Source organism: Urocitellus parryii, chromosome X, assembly GCF_045843805.1.
Source record: "Urocitellus parryii isolate mUroPar1 chromosome X, mUroPar1.hap1, whole genome shotgun sequence".
NCBI classification, from domain to species: Eukaryota; Metazoa; Chordata; class Mammalia; order Rodentia; family Sciuridae; genus Urocitellus; species Urocitellus parryii.
The window spans coordinates 64,944,011-64,961,318 of record NC_135547.1 but is presented as its reverse complement, the minus strand read 5'-3'; the positions used below and the strand labels follow the sequence as shown (position 1 = coordinate 64,961,318).

Here is a 17,308-nt window from a genome sequence, read left to right as displayed (position 1 = left end):
ATTTGTGAGAGGAACTTGTAATGATAGAGGAAAAAGATAAATCAAAGGAGCAAATATAAACTTCCACTAGGGAAGCAAAAATAGAATTATTCCTGTTAATGTCTTGAAATATTAGATGATAAACAGTCAATTAGGTCAAGGGCTGCAATACTGAAAAATATATTGAATAATAGGGAAACATCTATTTAATAAAAATATAATATCTCTAAGATCAAAATTGATATTAGAACTTTTTTTTAATAGGGAACCCTTCTCAAATTTGCATGTCATTCTTATGCAGGAGCCATGCTAATCTTCTTTGTATCATTTCAGTTTTAGTACATGTGCTGCCAAAGCGAGAACTAAAGCTATTTTTGATATTCTATGCTGAGGTAAGAAGTTTCTTATTAAGTCCTCCTAATTTAGATTTTATCAGGATTTGGGACCTTTAGAGGATGCCCACCAATCCTTGGCTTTACCTCTGTTTCTCTAGATGTTGAGGTAGTAATCATACCAGCTCAACTTTCATACAATTATAGAACGCCCAAATCTTTGGTGTTTCCATATACATACTAACTTTCTGATGGGTCAGAGAGGATTATCCCTAAATGTCTGTAACTTAGCAGTCAATGTAGTGTTTTAATATTGCATGCACTCCTCAAGTAAATCTTCAAATATCCAATGCCATTGAATTCAGTGGGGGCTCCCTCCAGTAAGATGTAGCATCTAAATAGAGATATTGTAGTCTAGTTGATGTGATATTGGGTGGCCTGAGGGTGTGTATGGCAGCTGCCCCCTCTGTAGTGCAGAGGTTAAGGTCATTTGGCTTATTTCTGGGCACAGGGGATGGTGGCTGGTGGCTGGGATGCTCCTCTGTAAGCCTCTTTGTGTGTGATTGAAGTTCTCTGATGTCTGCTTGGGATTATCCTCAGGAAATGCTTTCTGTGTGTCCATGTGTCTGAATGAGTATTGAGTTAACTGGCAAATCTGGAACTCATAGCTGTGGACCTTCCTAGATGTGTTGGGGCACAGGAGCTACATCCCTGGTCGCTGTGGTTTATTTGCCATCTGGTACATGTTAGTCATCCCAGTGGCCTGAGTCTGTGTGCTTGGATTGTGCTGCATCTGCTGTTTGTCTCTGTTTGGTGTGGTGGCACATGGTTCAGGGCTCATGACTGTTGCTTACTGCTGTGGAATGCTTTCTCCCCTATATGGGGTTCCTTAGAGTGGCATAGTGTTGGTATCTATGTGCAATTGTTAGACCTGTGGCAGTCTATATCACAGAAGTTTCTACTCTGGCTGATAGAGATCACTAGGGAACTAACTGTGACTGGGGTAGCAGATCATTTGACCCTCCTTTGCCAGAGCTCTCACACAGCTGATGGTTGTGAAATCATGAACCCCTCTGCTGGGGCTTTTTTGTATCCATTATCTAAGGGCTTGATGACTGTCTGCATCTGTGGGGCGTGTGAGTGCAGGCTCTCTGTGGGTTGTCTATGGCACAGAAGCCTTCAGACTGGCTAATGTAGTTCACTGTGATTTTACCCATCACAATGATTGGAGTGGGGTGTCAGTTGATCTGTCTTTTCCTGAGCTTCTGTGGAGGATTTGAGGAGTTCTGTGTATGATCATAATTTTTCAGGATTGATTTCCTCTTGTAGCTGCTCTTCCTTACTCCCTTTGTCCAAGATGAAGGTGGGGTGGTGCTGGGAGTGTGTTTTAGTATCCTTCAGCTAGTAGTGATCTAGTTTCTTTAGGCAGATAACTGACACAACCCAAGTAGTTTCTTAATCTATCCATCAAGTGATGGATACATGGGCTATTTCCATTTTTTTTTGGTCATATGAATAGTGCTACTACAAACATGGGAGGGTTACTGTCTATTTAACATACTTATTTCTTTACCTTTGCATATATACCCATTAGTGGAATTGCTGGATAACATAATAGCTATATTTTTAACTTTTTGAGGGCCCACCATTCTGTTTACTGTAATGGTGTTAATAATTTAGATTACCAACAGTACCCAAGGAGTTCCTTTTCTCTGCATCTTCATCAGTACTTGTTATCATTTGTATTTTTGATACTAGACATCATGACTGGGGTGAGGTGGTATTTGATTGTCATTTTATAATCGTTTCCCTGATAATCTTTTATTGGTGTCATTGTCTTGTTTTGAACAACATATTTATATTTATATCCAATTTTTGATTCTGTTTCTTACCTTTTGATATTGATTTCATTTTGGTTAACTTTTATATTCTATAAATCAGCACCTTGTCACATGTATATATGAACAATACTAGACTCCTTGCTGTAGGTTAACTTTGCAGTCCATTGAGGGTTTCCTTTGTTGTGCAGAAGCTTTTTAGTTTGATGCAATCTCATATGTCCATATTTACTTTAATATTCTGTGTTTTTGGTGTCTTGTCCAAAAATTCCTAACCCATTCCCTTGTCCTGAAGCATTTCCCCTATATATTCACCCAGCGGGTTTATGGTTTCTGATCTTACCTTTAAGTCTTTAATTCATTTTCAGTTAATCTGTTTAACTGATGAAAGATAGGGGTCTAATTTGATTCTGCTTTATGTTGATATCCATTTCTCCTATTATTATTTATTTTTAAAAAATCCTTTCTCCAGTGGTATTATTAACACCTTTGTCACAATTCAGTTTGCTAATTATTGTTGAGCATACTCATAAGCTTTCTATTCTGTTCCATTAGATTTTTTTCTGTAGTATTTACACCAATACCATACTGTTTTGATTACTACAGCTTTGTAGGAAATTTTCCATTCATGTAGTGTAATGTCTTCCTGCTTAGTTATGTTTTATAAAAATGGCTTGCTATATTCAATATTTTGTGGGTATATTTTAATTTAATGTTTTTCTAGCCTTGTGAAGAATACCATTATAATTTGATAATGATTCCATTTAATATGTAACTCACTTTCTGTAACATGGATATTTTAACAATAATAATAATTCTAATTCATGAACAAAGCATATCTTTCCAGTGTTTCTGTCCACTTCACTTTCTTTCACCAATATTCTGTAAGTTTCTTTGTGGTAATCTTCATCTCTCTGTTAAATTTATTCCTAGGTATTCTATTTTTTGTAGCTAATTTAAATGGAATTGTTTTCTTGATTTCAAGATGAGATAATTAACTATAGGCCGAAAGCAATGGTATTCATTTTGCATGTTGATTTTGTATATAGAAAATATGATAAATACATTATTAAATATATATATATATATATATATATATATATATATATATATTTGTTTTTAGTTTTGAAGGTTTAATTTGACTTCTCCGTTTTCAATTTGGATTTTTTTTGTTTTTGCATTCTTGAGAAACAATTATATTGCTGTATAATTTTCTTTTGTTTCTTTATTTGTTTTGGATATCGTAATAATGCTGATCTCACAGAATGATTTGGATTCATTCTTTCCTCGTTTATTTTTTGTAATAATCTGAGAATTGGTACATAATTTTCTTTAAGTGTTTGGTAGAATTCATCAATGAACTCATCTTCTCCTGACTTTAAGTTTGATAGAGGTTTTATAGTATTCATTCAATATTGTTACTTGTTATTGGCTTATTCATGTTTTCTGTTTCTTTGTGATTCAGTATTGGTAATATATTTTTCAAGGAGATTTACTGTTCTTGTAGATTATCAACATTGTTGCCATATATTTCTTAGTAATAATCCATGTTCTGTATTTTTCAGTCATAACATTTATGTTTTCATCTCTGAATTCTATTACATTGAATCTTGTATCTCTTTTTGTCTGTCTACATATTGATTTTTCTTATTTAGAAACCAGCTCTTTTTTTTTCCATTGGCCGTTTCTACTGTTTGCTTAGTCTCTGTTTTATTTACTTCTAGACTCATATTCATTATTTTTCCTTTAAGAATTTGTGTTTGTCATGTGTTAATTTCTTCAGATGCAGTGGTAGTCTGTTTATCTCATATCTTAATACTTTATTTTTTAAGTGGAAATAAGGATCAAACCCAGAGCCTGTTCATGCTAAACAAGCACAATCACTAAGTTATAATACAACATATCTACTTGTGTTTCCTTTTAAAAAATATCATATTTGTGAATTAAAATTATACATAATATAGTAGTTTATTTAGAAATAATCATAAACACCTGGAATATAATTTGTATTTGTTCCTCTTCTACTATACAGCTGTTTCTTCTTTTTATGTAAAGGATTTAGAAGGATTTAAAATTACTGCTTTATCCACATACATAAAGGTAGAATTCACTAATAGGTATACAGGACAATTTGATAAATTTCATTGCACTGTTTCTCCCTTTTCCAATCCCCCACTTACTCTCTTTTAATCTCCTTCCATTGCTTTACTAATATGGGTTCTATTATATTAACCTTCATAACCCCTTTTTCATTATGTTGGTCCAGTTTCAACATTTAAGAGAAAAAAAATGACCCTCAAATTTCAAAGTCTGGCTTATTTTATTTATTTTGTTATTGAGTTTAATCCATTCTATTCCGGTCTGTTTTGACTCCAAGACCATGCTGGGTTTTTTTCTATCATTCTTTAATGTAATTTGAGATCTGGTATTGTGATGCCTCTAGCATCACTCTTCTTACTCGGGATTTTTTTTTATTTTTCTAAGTCTTTTATTTGTCCAAATGAATTCAAATGCATTTTTACTATTGGTTTATTTAGTTATATTTAATATTACTATTCATTTTGACCTAATTATAAAAATATAGAACATAATTTTCTCTACTGCACTCCCCATTGTTTCTCCTTTCTCATCCCTCCTCCCTCCCACATTACCTCAATCCCTTCCCTCTACTCTACTCATATTTCTGCTATCTACTTACAGGTGTTTTTTTTTTAAGATACTGAATTTTTTTCCTGTGAAGAAGGTCATTGGTATTTCAAAGTAAATGCATTGAATTGATATAATGCTTTTGGTATTATGGCCATTTTGTAAATATTAATTCTGCCTATCCAAGAATATGAAAAGTCTTTTCATCTTTGAAGATCTTGAATTTCTTTATTCAGTGTTCTGTAGATTTTATTGTAGAGATAATTACTTCCTTTATCAGATGAATTATCGAGTATTTTATATTATTTATTTTATTGAGATCATTGTGAATGCTTTTCCTGATTTTTTCCCAGCAGATTAATTATTGGTATACAGGAAAGCCATTTATTGTTGTATGTTGTTCTAGAAAACTGATACTTTACTAAATTTGTTTTATCTCTAGAAGTCTTCTATTGGAGTTTTGAATCTCTAGATATAAGGTCAATTCATCAGCAAACAGATAATTTGACTTTTTCCCATTTGCATCCCTTTAATTTTCTTTTCTTGTATGATTGTTCCAGATAGCTTCATAAACTATATTGAATAGGATTGGTAAGAGTGTAACTCCTTTTTTGCTCCTGATTGTAGAGAAAATACATTAAGTTTTTCTCCATCCAGCCTGATAGTGTTGTAGTGTTTGTCATCCATAGCCTTTTAAATGATGAGGTAAGTTCTTTCTATTCTTAATGGCTCCAGAATTTTTAACGTGAGTGGGGGTTGTCAAATACTTCTTTTATGCATCTGTGGAGATGATTGTGTGATTATTGTCCCTAAATTCTACTCATGTGGTGAAATTATATTTATAGATTTGTGTATAACGAAACAATCTTAAATCCATGGAAAGAAAGCCAGTTGATCATGGTGGACTATCTGATTGGTGTAAACTTTTTGTTTAGTACAAATTTGCTATATCATATTGTTTTAGTATGTTGTGTCTCCAATTTCATTTGTTTCAATAGACATTTTAATTTCTCCCTCCCTCCTTCCCTCCCCCCTCCCTCCCTCCCTCCCTTTCTTTCTTTCTTTCTTTCTTTCTTTTTTTCTTTCTTTCTTTTTTTCTGTACCAGGGATTTAACCCAGGGGTGCTTAACCACTGAGCAATATCCTCATCCCTTTAAAGAATATATTATTAGAGACAGGGTCTCACTGAGTTGAATAGGGCCTCTCTAAGTTGCTGAGCCTTGCTTTGAACTCTTGAACCTCCTGCATCAGCCTCCTGAGTCTCTGGGATTACAGGCATGCGCCACCATGCCCAGCTTTGATTTCTTCCTTTATTCATTGGTTGCTGAAAAATAAGTATTTTAATTTCTATGTATTTGTAAAGTTTCCAAATATTTGCTTCTTATTAATTTTTACCTTTATTGCATTGTTTTCAGAATAGATACTATTACTCTGTAGTACAGTTTCAGGTCTGGTTTAGTGATGCCACCTGCTTCACTCTTCCTGCTAAGGATTGCTTTAGCTATTCTGGGTCTCTTATTTGTCCAGATGAATTTCATTACTGCTTTTTCTATTTATATAAGGTCTATCATTGGGATTTTGATTGGAATTGCATTAAATCTGTATAGTGATTTGAGTAGTATGGTCATTTTGACAATATTAATTCTGCCTCTTCAAGAACAAGGGAGATGTTTCTGTCTTCTAAGGTCTTCTTTGATTTTTTTTTCTTTAAAGTTCAGTAATTTTCATTATATAGATTTCACTTCTTTCATTATGTTGATTCTCATTTTTTGAGTCTATTGTAAATGGGGTAGTTTTCCTCATTTCTCTTTCTGAGGATTTGTCACTGATATACAGAAATGCATTTGATTTATGGGGGTTGATTTTATATCCTGCTACAATGCTGAATTCATTTACTAATTCTAGAAATTTTCTGGTGGAACTTTTTGGGTCTTATAGGTATAGAATCATATCATCAGCATATAGTGCCAATTTGAATTCTTCTTTTCTTATATGCATCCCTTTAATTTCTTTCATCTGTCTAATTGCTTTGGCCAATGGTTCAAGAACTATGTTAAGTAAAAGTGGTGAAAGAGGGCACCCCTGTCTTTTTCTAGTTTTTAGAGGGAATGCCTTCAATTTTTCTTCATTTAGAATGATGTTTCCCTGGGGCTTAGCATAGAAAGCCTTTATAATGTTGAAATATATTCCTGTTATCCCTAGTTTTTCTAGTGTTTGAACATAAAGGGATGCTGTATTTTGTCAAATGCTTTTTCTGCACCTATTGAGATGATTATTATTCTTATCCTTAAGATTATTGATGTGATGAATTGCATTTATTGATTTCCATATGTTGAACCAACCTTGCATCCCTGGGATAAATCCCACTTTATCATGGTGCACAATCGTTTTGATATATTTTTTGTATTCAATTTGCCAGAATTTTATTGAGAATTTATGCATCTATGTTCATTAGAGATATTGGTCTGAAGTTTTCTTTTTTTGATGTGCCTTTGGCTGGTTTTGTAATCTGAGTGATAATGGCCTCATAGAATGAGTTTGGAAGTACTACCTCTTTTTCTATTTCCTGAAATAAATTGCAGACTATTGGTATTAGTTCTTCTTTAAAGGTCTTGTAGAACTCAGCTGTGTATCCATCTGGTCCTCAGCTTTTCTTGGTTGGGAGACTTTTAATGGTGTCTGCTATTTCGTCATTTGAAATTGATCTGTTTAAATTGTGTATATCATCCTGATTAAATTTGGGCAAATTATATGACTCTAGAAATTTGTTGATGCCTTTGATATTTTCTATTTTATTGGAGTACAGCTTTCCAAAATTATTTCTAATTATCTTCTGTATTTCTGTAGTATCTGTTGTGATATTTCCTTTTTCATCATGTATCTTATTGATTTGAGTTTTCTCTCTCCTTCTCTTCATTAGCATGGCTAATGGTCTGTCAATTTTATTTATTTTTTTAAAGAACCAACTTTTTGTTCTGTCAATTTTTTCAATTGTTTCTTTTGTTTCAATTTCATTGATTTCAGTTCTGATTTTAATTATTTCCTGTCTTCTACTTCTTTTGGTGTTGATTTGTTTTTCTTTTTCTAGGGCTTTGAGATGTAGTCTTAAATCATTTATTTGTTGACATTTCCTTCTTTTCAGGAATTAATTCCATGCAATAAGTTTTCCTCTTAGAACTGCTTTCATAGTGTACTAGAGATTATGATATGCTGTATCTGTGTTCCCATTCACCTCTAAAAACTTTTGAATCTCCTTCTTGATGTCTTCTGTAACCCATTGTTCATTCAGTAGCATGTTATTTAGTCTCTAGGTGTTGGAGTGAATTTTATTTCTTATTTTACCATTGATTTCTAATTTCATTCCATTATGATCTGATTGAAGGCAGGGTAGTATCTCTACATTTTAAATTTGCTAAAAGTTGCTTTGAGGCATAGTATATGGTCTATTTTAGGGAAGGATCAATGTGCTGCTTAGAAGAAAATATATTCCCTCCTTGTAGTTTGAAATATTCTACATATGTCAGTTAAGTCTAAGTTATTAGTTATATTATTGAGTTCTATAGTCTCTTTGTTCAGCTTTTGTTTGGATGATCTATCTAGTGATGAAGGAAGTGTGTTAAAGTCACCCATAATTATTGTGCTGTGGTCTATTTGACTCTTGAACTTGAGAAGAGTTTATGTGATGAACATAGATGCTCCATTGTTTAGGGCATATATGTTTATAATTTTTATGTCTTGTTGGCATATATTTCCTTTGTGCAGTATGAAATGACCTTCTTTGTCCCCTTTGATTAACTTTAACTTAAAATCTGCTTTATTTTATATGAGGATGGAAACCCCTGATTGCTTCTGCAGTTCATGTGAGCGATATGATTTTTTCCCCACCTTTCACCTTCAGACTAGTCTTTTCCTATGAGTCTCTAGGAGGCAGCATATTGATGGGTCTTTTTTTTCTTGATCCAATCAGCTAGCCTTTTGATTGGTGATTTTAAGCCATTAACACCCAGTGTTATTATTGAGACATGATTTGTATTCCCAGCCATTTTTGTTTATTTTTGTTATTTAACTTTACTTGTTTTTTTTTTTTTTTTTGATTAGCTTTTCCTTTAGTGTAATACCTCCCTCTGCTGGTTTCCATTGTTGTTATTCATTTCCTCTTCATAGAATATTTTGCCAAGGTTTTTTTTTTTTTTTTTTTTTTTGAGCAGGTTTTCTAGCTTTAAATTCTTTTAACTCTTGTTTACCATGGAAGGTTTTAATTTCATCATCAAATCTAAAGCTTAATTTTGCTGGATATGAAATTTTTTGTTGGCATCCATTTTCTTTCAGAGCTTGATATATGTTGTTCCAAGATCTTCTCGCTTCCAGAGTCTAAGTTAAAAATTCTATGCATAACTTAATTGTTTTCCCTCTATATGTAATCTGATTCCTTTCTTTCATTAATTTTCTATCCTTATTATGTATATTAAGCATTTTCATTATAATGTGGCTTTGTGTGGATCTGTTGTGATTTTGTACATTTGATGTCCTGTAAGCCTCTTGAATTTGGTTTTCCAATTCTTTCTTCATGTTTGGATTCTTTTCTGATATTATTTCATTGAATAGATTGTTCATTCCTTTGGTTTGGATCTCTATGCCTCTATCCCAATAACTCTTAAATTTGATCTTTTTATGCTATCCCATATTTCTTGAATGTACTGCTCATGGTTTATTACCATCTACACTGTGTGGTGTGCATTCTTTTCAAGATTATATATTTGGTCTTCATTTTCCGAGGTCCTTTCTTCCAAGTGGTCTAATCTGTTGGTGATGGTTTTCATTGAGCTTTTAATTTGGTTAATTGTTTCTTTCATTTCAAGAATTTTTGTTTGGTTTTTCTTTAGAACCTCTATCTCCCTATTGGAGTCATCTTTTGCTTCCTGTATTTGTTTATGTATCTCTTTGTCAAAATTATCTTTTGCTGCCTGTATTTGCTCTCTTATATCATCCTTTATTTCACAAAACATTTTAATTACGTACATCCTGAACTCCTTCTTTGTCATTTCATCTGCTGTGCTGGCCATGGATTATAATAATGTGGAATCTTGATTTGTTTGGGTCATTTTCCTCCCTTGTCTTTTCATGTTGCTTGTGTGTCTTCCTTTATATCTCTGTGCATCCAAGGCATTACTGTTTTTACCCTGTAGGCTTATATTGCCCCTGTAGGGTTCCAATACTCAACTTTGATGGGAAGAACAATGTTAACAGATCCCAATATAAACAAAATACCACCTAATGACAAACAGTTGTTATTAAGACATTTACAGTTTGGTCACAATGTACAGAAATGGTGAATTCAATTATTATCTACAATATAATCAGTAGGTTTATAAAAAGGTTTACAATTTCTGATGGTTGACAAAGAACCGGGGGTGAGGAGTAGGATGATACGATTTCTGTGGCATGCAGTGTTGCGGCTGTTTTCTTTCTTTCTTTCTTTCTTTCTTTCTTTCTTTCTTTCTTTCTTTCTTTCTTTCTTTCTTTTTCACATTCAAAATTTGAGCCTGTTTTGTCCCCAGGTGCAGGCAGGCTATCATGAGTATGGGACTATGGCATAGCTGCTGGGTCCCAAGATGGAAGCGACCAGGGGAGCCCCATGATAGTAGATGGGGGTCCACACCAGAGTGGCAGCCGGAGTTTCTGTGCATGAATAACAGATGAGTGTCCTTCCTGGAAGCAGTGTCTGGGAATTCTGCACTGGTGGTGATGCCAATGGTCCCACTAAGGAACCCGCGAGACATTCATGGGCAAGTAGTCTGGAGTAGGGAGGGAGTCCTTTTCTAATGCTGAGTCCCAGGTCCCTGCATGCATGGTGGTTGTGATTCCTATGCAGAATCAGTTGTGGAGTGATCCTCTATCACTCTCAGCAAAGCAGTATTCCCACTAATTGAGACCCAGGTCACAGAGCAACACAAAATGCTGCCTCCCTCTGTCCCACCATCTTGGATCAAGTAAATGATTTTCTTTATCATTTCTTAAAAACCAGTCTGGTGGAAATACATTTTCTCCTTTTTTTAATTATCTAGGTATGTCTTTATTTCTACTTTATTTCTGAAGGGTAGTTTTGTCTGGCACAGTATTGTTGGTAGACAGTTTTTTCTTTAAATACTTTGAAAATCTCATGCTGTTATCTTCTGTTCAGTGAATATTGGCTGAGAACTGTCATCTCAGGCAAGTGGCCACACATCTATGTTATTTGTTATTTGTTTCTTTTCCCTCACATACTAGATAATATTCTCTCTCTCTCTCTCTCTCTCTCTCTCTCTCTCTCTCTCTCCTCTCTTTCTTTCTCCCTGCCCCTCTTTAGTGATTGATTACAGGATTCTAAGGAAGAAACTTGAGTTAATATGAATTTTTACATTCCTGTACCATGTGTATTTGTACCTTTCTCTATATTTTGTATGTTTTCTGTTATTACTTCTTTGAATTAGCTTTCTACCCCTTTGATACTTTTAAGTCCCTCTTAAACCCTAGCCACCTGAATATTGGCTCTTTAGAAGCCTTTGCTCAAGTTTTAGCGATTTTTTTCTTTCTTCTTCAACTTTTTACTTTTTCTTTTCCAACAGTATATATACAAATATGTTGCCTTTGAGCTCTGTTATTCTTTATTCTGTTTGATCTATTCTGCTATTTATAAATTTAAATTTATTTTTAGTTTCACTGAATGAATTTTTCAACTCAAAAATTTCTGGTTTTATTTGGACCCTTCTAAAAATAAGAAATACAAATGACCAAGAAATATATAAAATAATGTTCAACATCATTAACAATTTGAGAAATGAAACTCGAAACTACACTGAGAGTTATCTCACACCAGTCAGAATGGCAGTGATAAAGAATACAAACAATAATAAAAGCTGGAGAGGAGTAGCAAAAAAGGAACATTTTAAAACTCTTGGTAGGATTGTAAATATTAAAACCACTATGTAAATCACTATGGTTGTTCCTCAAACTAAAAGGCATGGACCTACCATATGACCCAGCTATACCACTCCTTGGTATTTGTCCTAAAGAATTAAATTCATCAAACTATAGTGATAGCTTTACACTCATATTTACAGCAGCACAATTCACAATACCCAAATTATGGAACAAGCCTAATTTTCCATCAATAGACAAATTAATAAAGAAAATATGGTATATATACACAATGGAGTTTTATTTAACTATAAAGAAACATAAAGTTATGTCATTTGCAGGAAAATGGATGGGAATTGAGAATATTATGTAAAACAAGCCTAAGTCAGATGGTCAAAGGTCATATATCTTCTCTTTATGTGGAAGGTTAGAAAAAAAAGTGGAAGGTGAGAATCTCATGAAAATCAAAGGGAAATCAGGAGACAATAGATGTAGGTAGGAAGAGGGAAGAGAGAGGGAAGTTTTGGGGACTTATATTGGACAAATTATATTGCAATTTTGTATGCATTTATGAATATGTAACAAAAATCTCATTATTATATACAACTATAATGCACCAATAAAACACTGTGGAAAAAAACATTCTGGAATTTTTTTTCTATTTTTAAATTGCTTTCAATTCCTTGTTAAGACTATCTTTTGGAATTTTGAAACATGTTTCACTTCATTTATACAACATTGGATGACATTAAAACAGCTATTATAATATTCTCCAAATTCTCTTTCAGAGTTCTCTCATACTGAGAGTTCCTTGGTCAATATCTGGCAGCTTTTAAGGTGAGGTTAAGTTTACATAATAACTATTGATGCTTTTTGATATGTGACATTGTTGGATATTTTGGAATTAGGAATTTATTCTAGTCTTTCTCAATGATTCTTTGTTTGGTCCTTTCATTCAGAAATTGTTAAGCTTAGCTGCTTATATTCTTTGAGCTTCTGGCCACTTTTTTCCCTTTTTAAAATAACATTTTATTTTCTGGTAACTGTATAATCATATGCAATGATTAAAAATAATATAAAGAACGTATCATGTTCATTTCAGATTTTTCCCACTGCTAACTTATTGTGTGACCACAATGCAACAATACTAGGAATTTGACATTGATATTATCCACAAACCTTATTCAGTTTTAATCAGTTTTATATATGTATACATGTGTGTTTGTATGTAGTTCTGTGCAGTTTTATAATATCTGTAGTTTTTTGACTATCACCACAATAAAAATAAGGCATAGCCACATCACAAAGATCAACTGTGCTACCCTTCTATAGAAACAGCCACTTTTTATCCTTCAGCCTCCCTAAACCCTACCATCCATTAATCTATTCTCCATTTCTACAGTTGTGTCATTTTATAAATCTTGTATAAAATGTAATAATATTGTATGAAAATTTTGGGATTGTTCTTTTTCTCTCAGAATAGGTCTATTGAATTGCTTTTGTGACTTTCTCAAATTTTGTTTATGTTTGTGTATCTATTTCTGAGTTTTCAGTTCTATTCCATTGATCTATGTCCCTTCAGTAATACCACATTGCCTTTAGTAATATAGCTCTACAGTGACACTTAGTATCATTTAGAGTTATTGCTTCCACTCTGTTCTTCATTTTCAAAGTTGGTTTCAAAGTTGTATTTGTACTTTTTCATATAAAGTTTAGAATAAACTTGCATATGCCCATAAAAATCTTTGTGTGGATTTTAATTAACATTACAGTAAACTTACATATCTAATTAGAATCTTTTGCCATTTTTTAGGTTGTTGATGGACCTTTATTTTTTTTAATTTATTTGTATGCGGTGCTAAGAATCAAATCCAATGCCTCATGCATGCCAGGCAAGCGTGCTACCACTGAGCCACACAACCCCAGCCCTGTCATCTTTTTAAAACCCCAAATTCTTAGAAGCTTATTTCACAAGTCAAGGCCCCTCCCAGCTTTCCTGACTGGCACCCACTTGTGTTCTTCATGATGCCAGTAGTGCCTGTATCTTCCTGGCAGACTATTTTTTTATTTTATTTGCTCTTTTTAGTTATAAATGACAGTAGAGTCTATTTTAATATATTTATACAAACATGGAGTATACCTTATTCTAATTAGGATTCCAGTATTGTGGATGTACATGATGTTGAGATTCACTGTGGTGTATACATATAATACATACAAAAGTTAGGTCAAGGGCTGGGGTTGTGGCTCAGTGGTAGAGCACTTACCTAGTACATGTGAGGCCCTCCGTTCAAGCACCACATAGAAATAAATAAAGGCCCATCAATGGCTAATAAAAGTATTTTTAAAAAGTTAGGTCAGATGCATTGCACTGTCTTTCGTATTCCCAGTCCCCCTCCCTTCCCTTCACCCACCTTTGTCTAATCCACTGAACTTCTATTCTGGCCTCCGTTTGTTTTGTATTAGTGTTAGGTATTAGCTAGCAATGAGCAGTGAAATGCATGGCAAGGTCACAAGTGTTAATCAAATCACTTTAGCATCTTCTTTAAACTATTTTCAAAGTAGGTGAGAAAGTGAAAGATGGTAGTTAATTTGTTAAAAAAAGTAAAAAGAAGCAAAGGACCTAATGGAAAAATGAATCAAAAGAAAATAATTAATGGGATTAACTCCTGACAGGGTCCATTGATGTTGATGTGAAGCTAAAAATTATGGCCAGAGATGTCTCTGTTTGTCTGGGAAGGAAGATTCCTTTTGTAGCACAGGCACACTATGGTAACTTCTGACCATCTTTTGACACAAGTGCCCAGATTACAATGGGATTGACCTGTAGATGAAGCCCCCCTAAATAGGATGGCCACTGTGACAGTTCCAGAGAAGACCGACTAAGGTAAAAAACCCCACCAACCAATATGAAGGAGGAGCTGAACACCTGGTTGGCAAAGAGTAAAGAAGGTGGTTCCAGTTCTTCTGGTAAACATCAAACAGTAATAAATTTGGAGATAGCATTGTTTCCTTGTCATTCTTTTCTCACAGAGAGCCCACTCTCTCTCTCTTGAGAGTGCTCTCTGCTTAAGCATCACTTTGTTTATACTTTACTTTCACCTCACATTCTCTTCTTTCCTTTCACTTATATTAAAGTTCTTTTGCATGGTTTTGGTATCTGTCTTTAAATTTTCTTTCATCAGAACCCAAGAACTGATGTTTGGAGTTTCAGCTTCCTATTTTCCTGTGACATTAGCATCCACATATAACAGAGAACAGTCTACCTTTTTGGCGGGAGGGGACTGGTTAATGTCACTTAGCATGATAATCTTGAGATCTATCCATTTACAAGTGAAGCCATAAAGTCATTTTTCTTTATGGCTGAAAATTGTTCCATGTGTATATAAACCACATTTTCTTTATCTGATGTTTTTAGATGGACACCTAGGGTGGCTCCATAGCCTAGCTATTGTGAATTTTGCTGTTATAAATATTGAAGAGGAAGTATCATTGTCATATTTTGATTTTAAATCATTTGAATATATATTGAGGAGGGGGTAAGAGTATCAAATGATTGTTGCATTTCATGCTTCTTGAGAAACCTCCATACTGCTTTCTAGAGGGTTGGCACCAATTTGCAGTCCCACCAGCAATGTATGAGTGTAACTTCCAATTCTGTGTTTGTACATGATGTGGAATTTCACTAATCATGTATTCATATATGAACATAGAAAAGTTATGTCCAATTCATTCTACTATCTTCCCTAAAACCAAAGATCTAATGTTCTATCTGATATATGAACGCTGACACAAAATAAGGCTGGGCGGCGGATAGAAGTTCACAGATGTCTTAAAATGCATATTGAACTTATCATGGCAAAAAGCATACAATGAACATGAATGTAGTTTTCTCAGGGAGAGCAGCATCCATTGCACTATGGGTAGTTCACTGTCATTTCCCCAAGTGTGGGAAACTTGACTGCATAATTTGTGGTAGTAGGCACTGTGCTTGTGTCTTATGTTGGGAAAAAAAAAAAAGGGTTCAAAATGCTTTTCCCTCAAAGCTTAAGATATTGAGCATTTTCACATATTTGTTGGATATTAGTATATGTTATTTTCACAAATTAATATACAGATCATTTGCCAGTTTTTAATTGCATTATTTAGTTTAATCTTAATTGTTTTTCTTTTGTGTGTATTCTTTATATTACTTCTATATTTGATGGACATTTGGAAATATGTTGTCCCATTCTGTAGATTGTCTTTTCACCTTGTTGATTTTTTTTCCTTTGCCAAAGATTTTTTAATGTAACAGAATCCAATTTATCAAATTTTGCTTTTGTTTCCCATGGTTTTAGAGTTATATTCAGAAAATCATCGCCAGTACCAATGTACTGAAATATTTCTCCTATGTTTTCTGATGGTAGTTTCAGTGCTTCAGATCTTTTACATATTTGTTTGATCAATTAAACAATGTGGTTTCTCAAAAGAGTAAAACCAAAATATTCTGTGAGGCTCAAGGCAAACTCTGTGAGCTCCTGAAAAATTCCAAAATTGAGTTTTTAATCAAATATATAATGGTAAAAATTAAACAAACCCTTTCAAAAGGCAGGGCTGGGAGCAAGGGAGAAAAAGATGGGCAAAAACAATACTAAAACCCAGCATAGCAGACATTAATTTCTGTAGCTTCATATCCAGTATTCAGGCCAGCTTGTAAAGAGCTGCCCCTACACCCTTGGTGGCTACAGCTCGTGTAGCCTCTCAGACTGCTTCTGATCTTTGCCTGAAGCTTTCCTCACACAATGTTTCATATTCCTGGCATTTGTAACTTCCTATGATAAAGAAAATTCAGCTCTTTGTGGGTGAAATACTTAGAAGATGTCTATTATGTCCATTTGATTTAGGTCAGAATTACCTTATTGATTTTATTTTTGGATAAACTATCTATTACTAATAAGGGTGTGTGCAAATCACACAGTATTATTGTATAGATGTTTGTCTATGATATGGTATCCAAAAGTATGCTTTTTATGTATTAAGTGTGCTGACATTTCAGACAAACGTATTTAATGTTCTTTTATATGTTCCCAATGGGTTGTTCCCTTTATCATTATGCAGTTTCCTTTTTAATCTCTTCTGATTATTATTTTTTTGCTTGAAACCTGCTTTGTCAAATATGAGAACAGAGTATCCTCCTTCTTTTGGGACTCCACTTGCATGGAATATGATTTTTATCTTTGTATTTTTATCCTGTGAGTGTCTGCCCATAAAATCAGTCTCTTGTTATAAATGATTGGATCTTGTGTTTTTTTTTCCATTCTGACAATCTTTTCATTTTGGGGGGTACTGGGGATTGAACTCAGGGGCACTTGACCACTGAGCCACATCCCCAGCCTTATTTTGTATTTTACTTAGAGACAGGGTCTCACTGAGTTGCTTTTGCTGAGGCTGGCTTTGAACACACAATCCTCCTGCCTTAACCTCCTGAGCTGCTGAGATTACAGGTGTGTGCCCCAGTGCCCAGCAATACATGCCTTTTAATTGAGGAGTTGAAACCATTTACATTCAGTATTATTATGGATAGATATTTGCTGTTCCTGCCATTTTGTTTTGCTTTTTATATTTATTTTCATT

The 17,308-nt window shown here is 33.9% G+C and overlaps 1 non-coding gene across 1 annotated transcript; it reads right to left on the bottom strand.

Moving 5' to 3' along the window:
- Positions 1-235: 235 nt before the first annotated feature.
- On the bottom strand, positions 236-342 carry LOC113176723 (U6 spliceosomal RNA). Its single transcript, XR_003300088.1, has one exon. It is a non-coding gene; the product is annotated as a U6 spliceosomal RNA (small nuclear RNA).
- Positions 343-17,308: the final 16,966 nt, after the last annotated feature.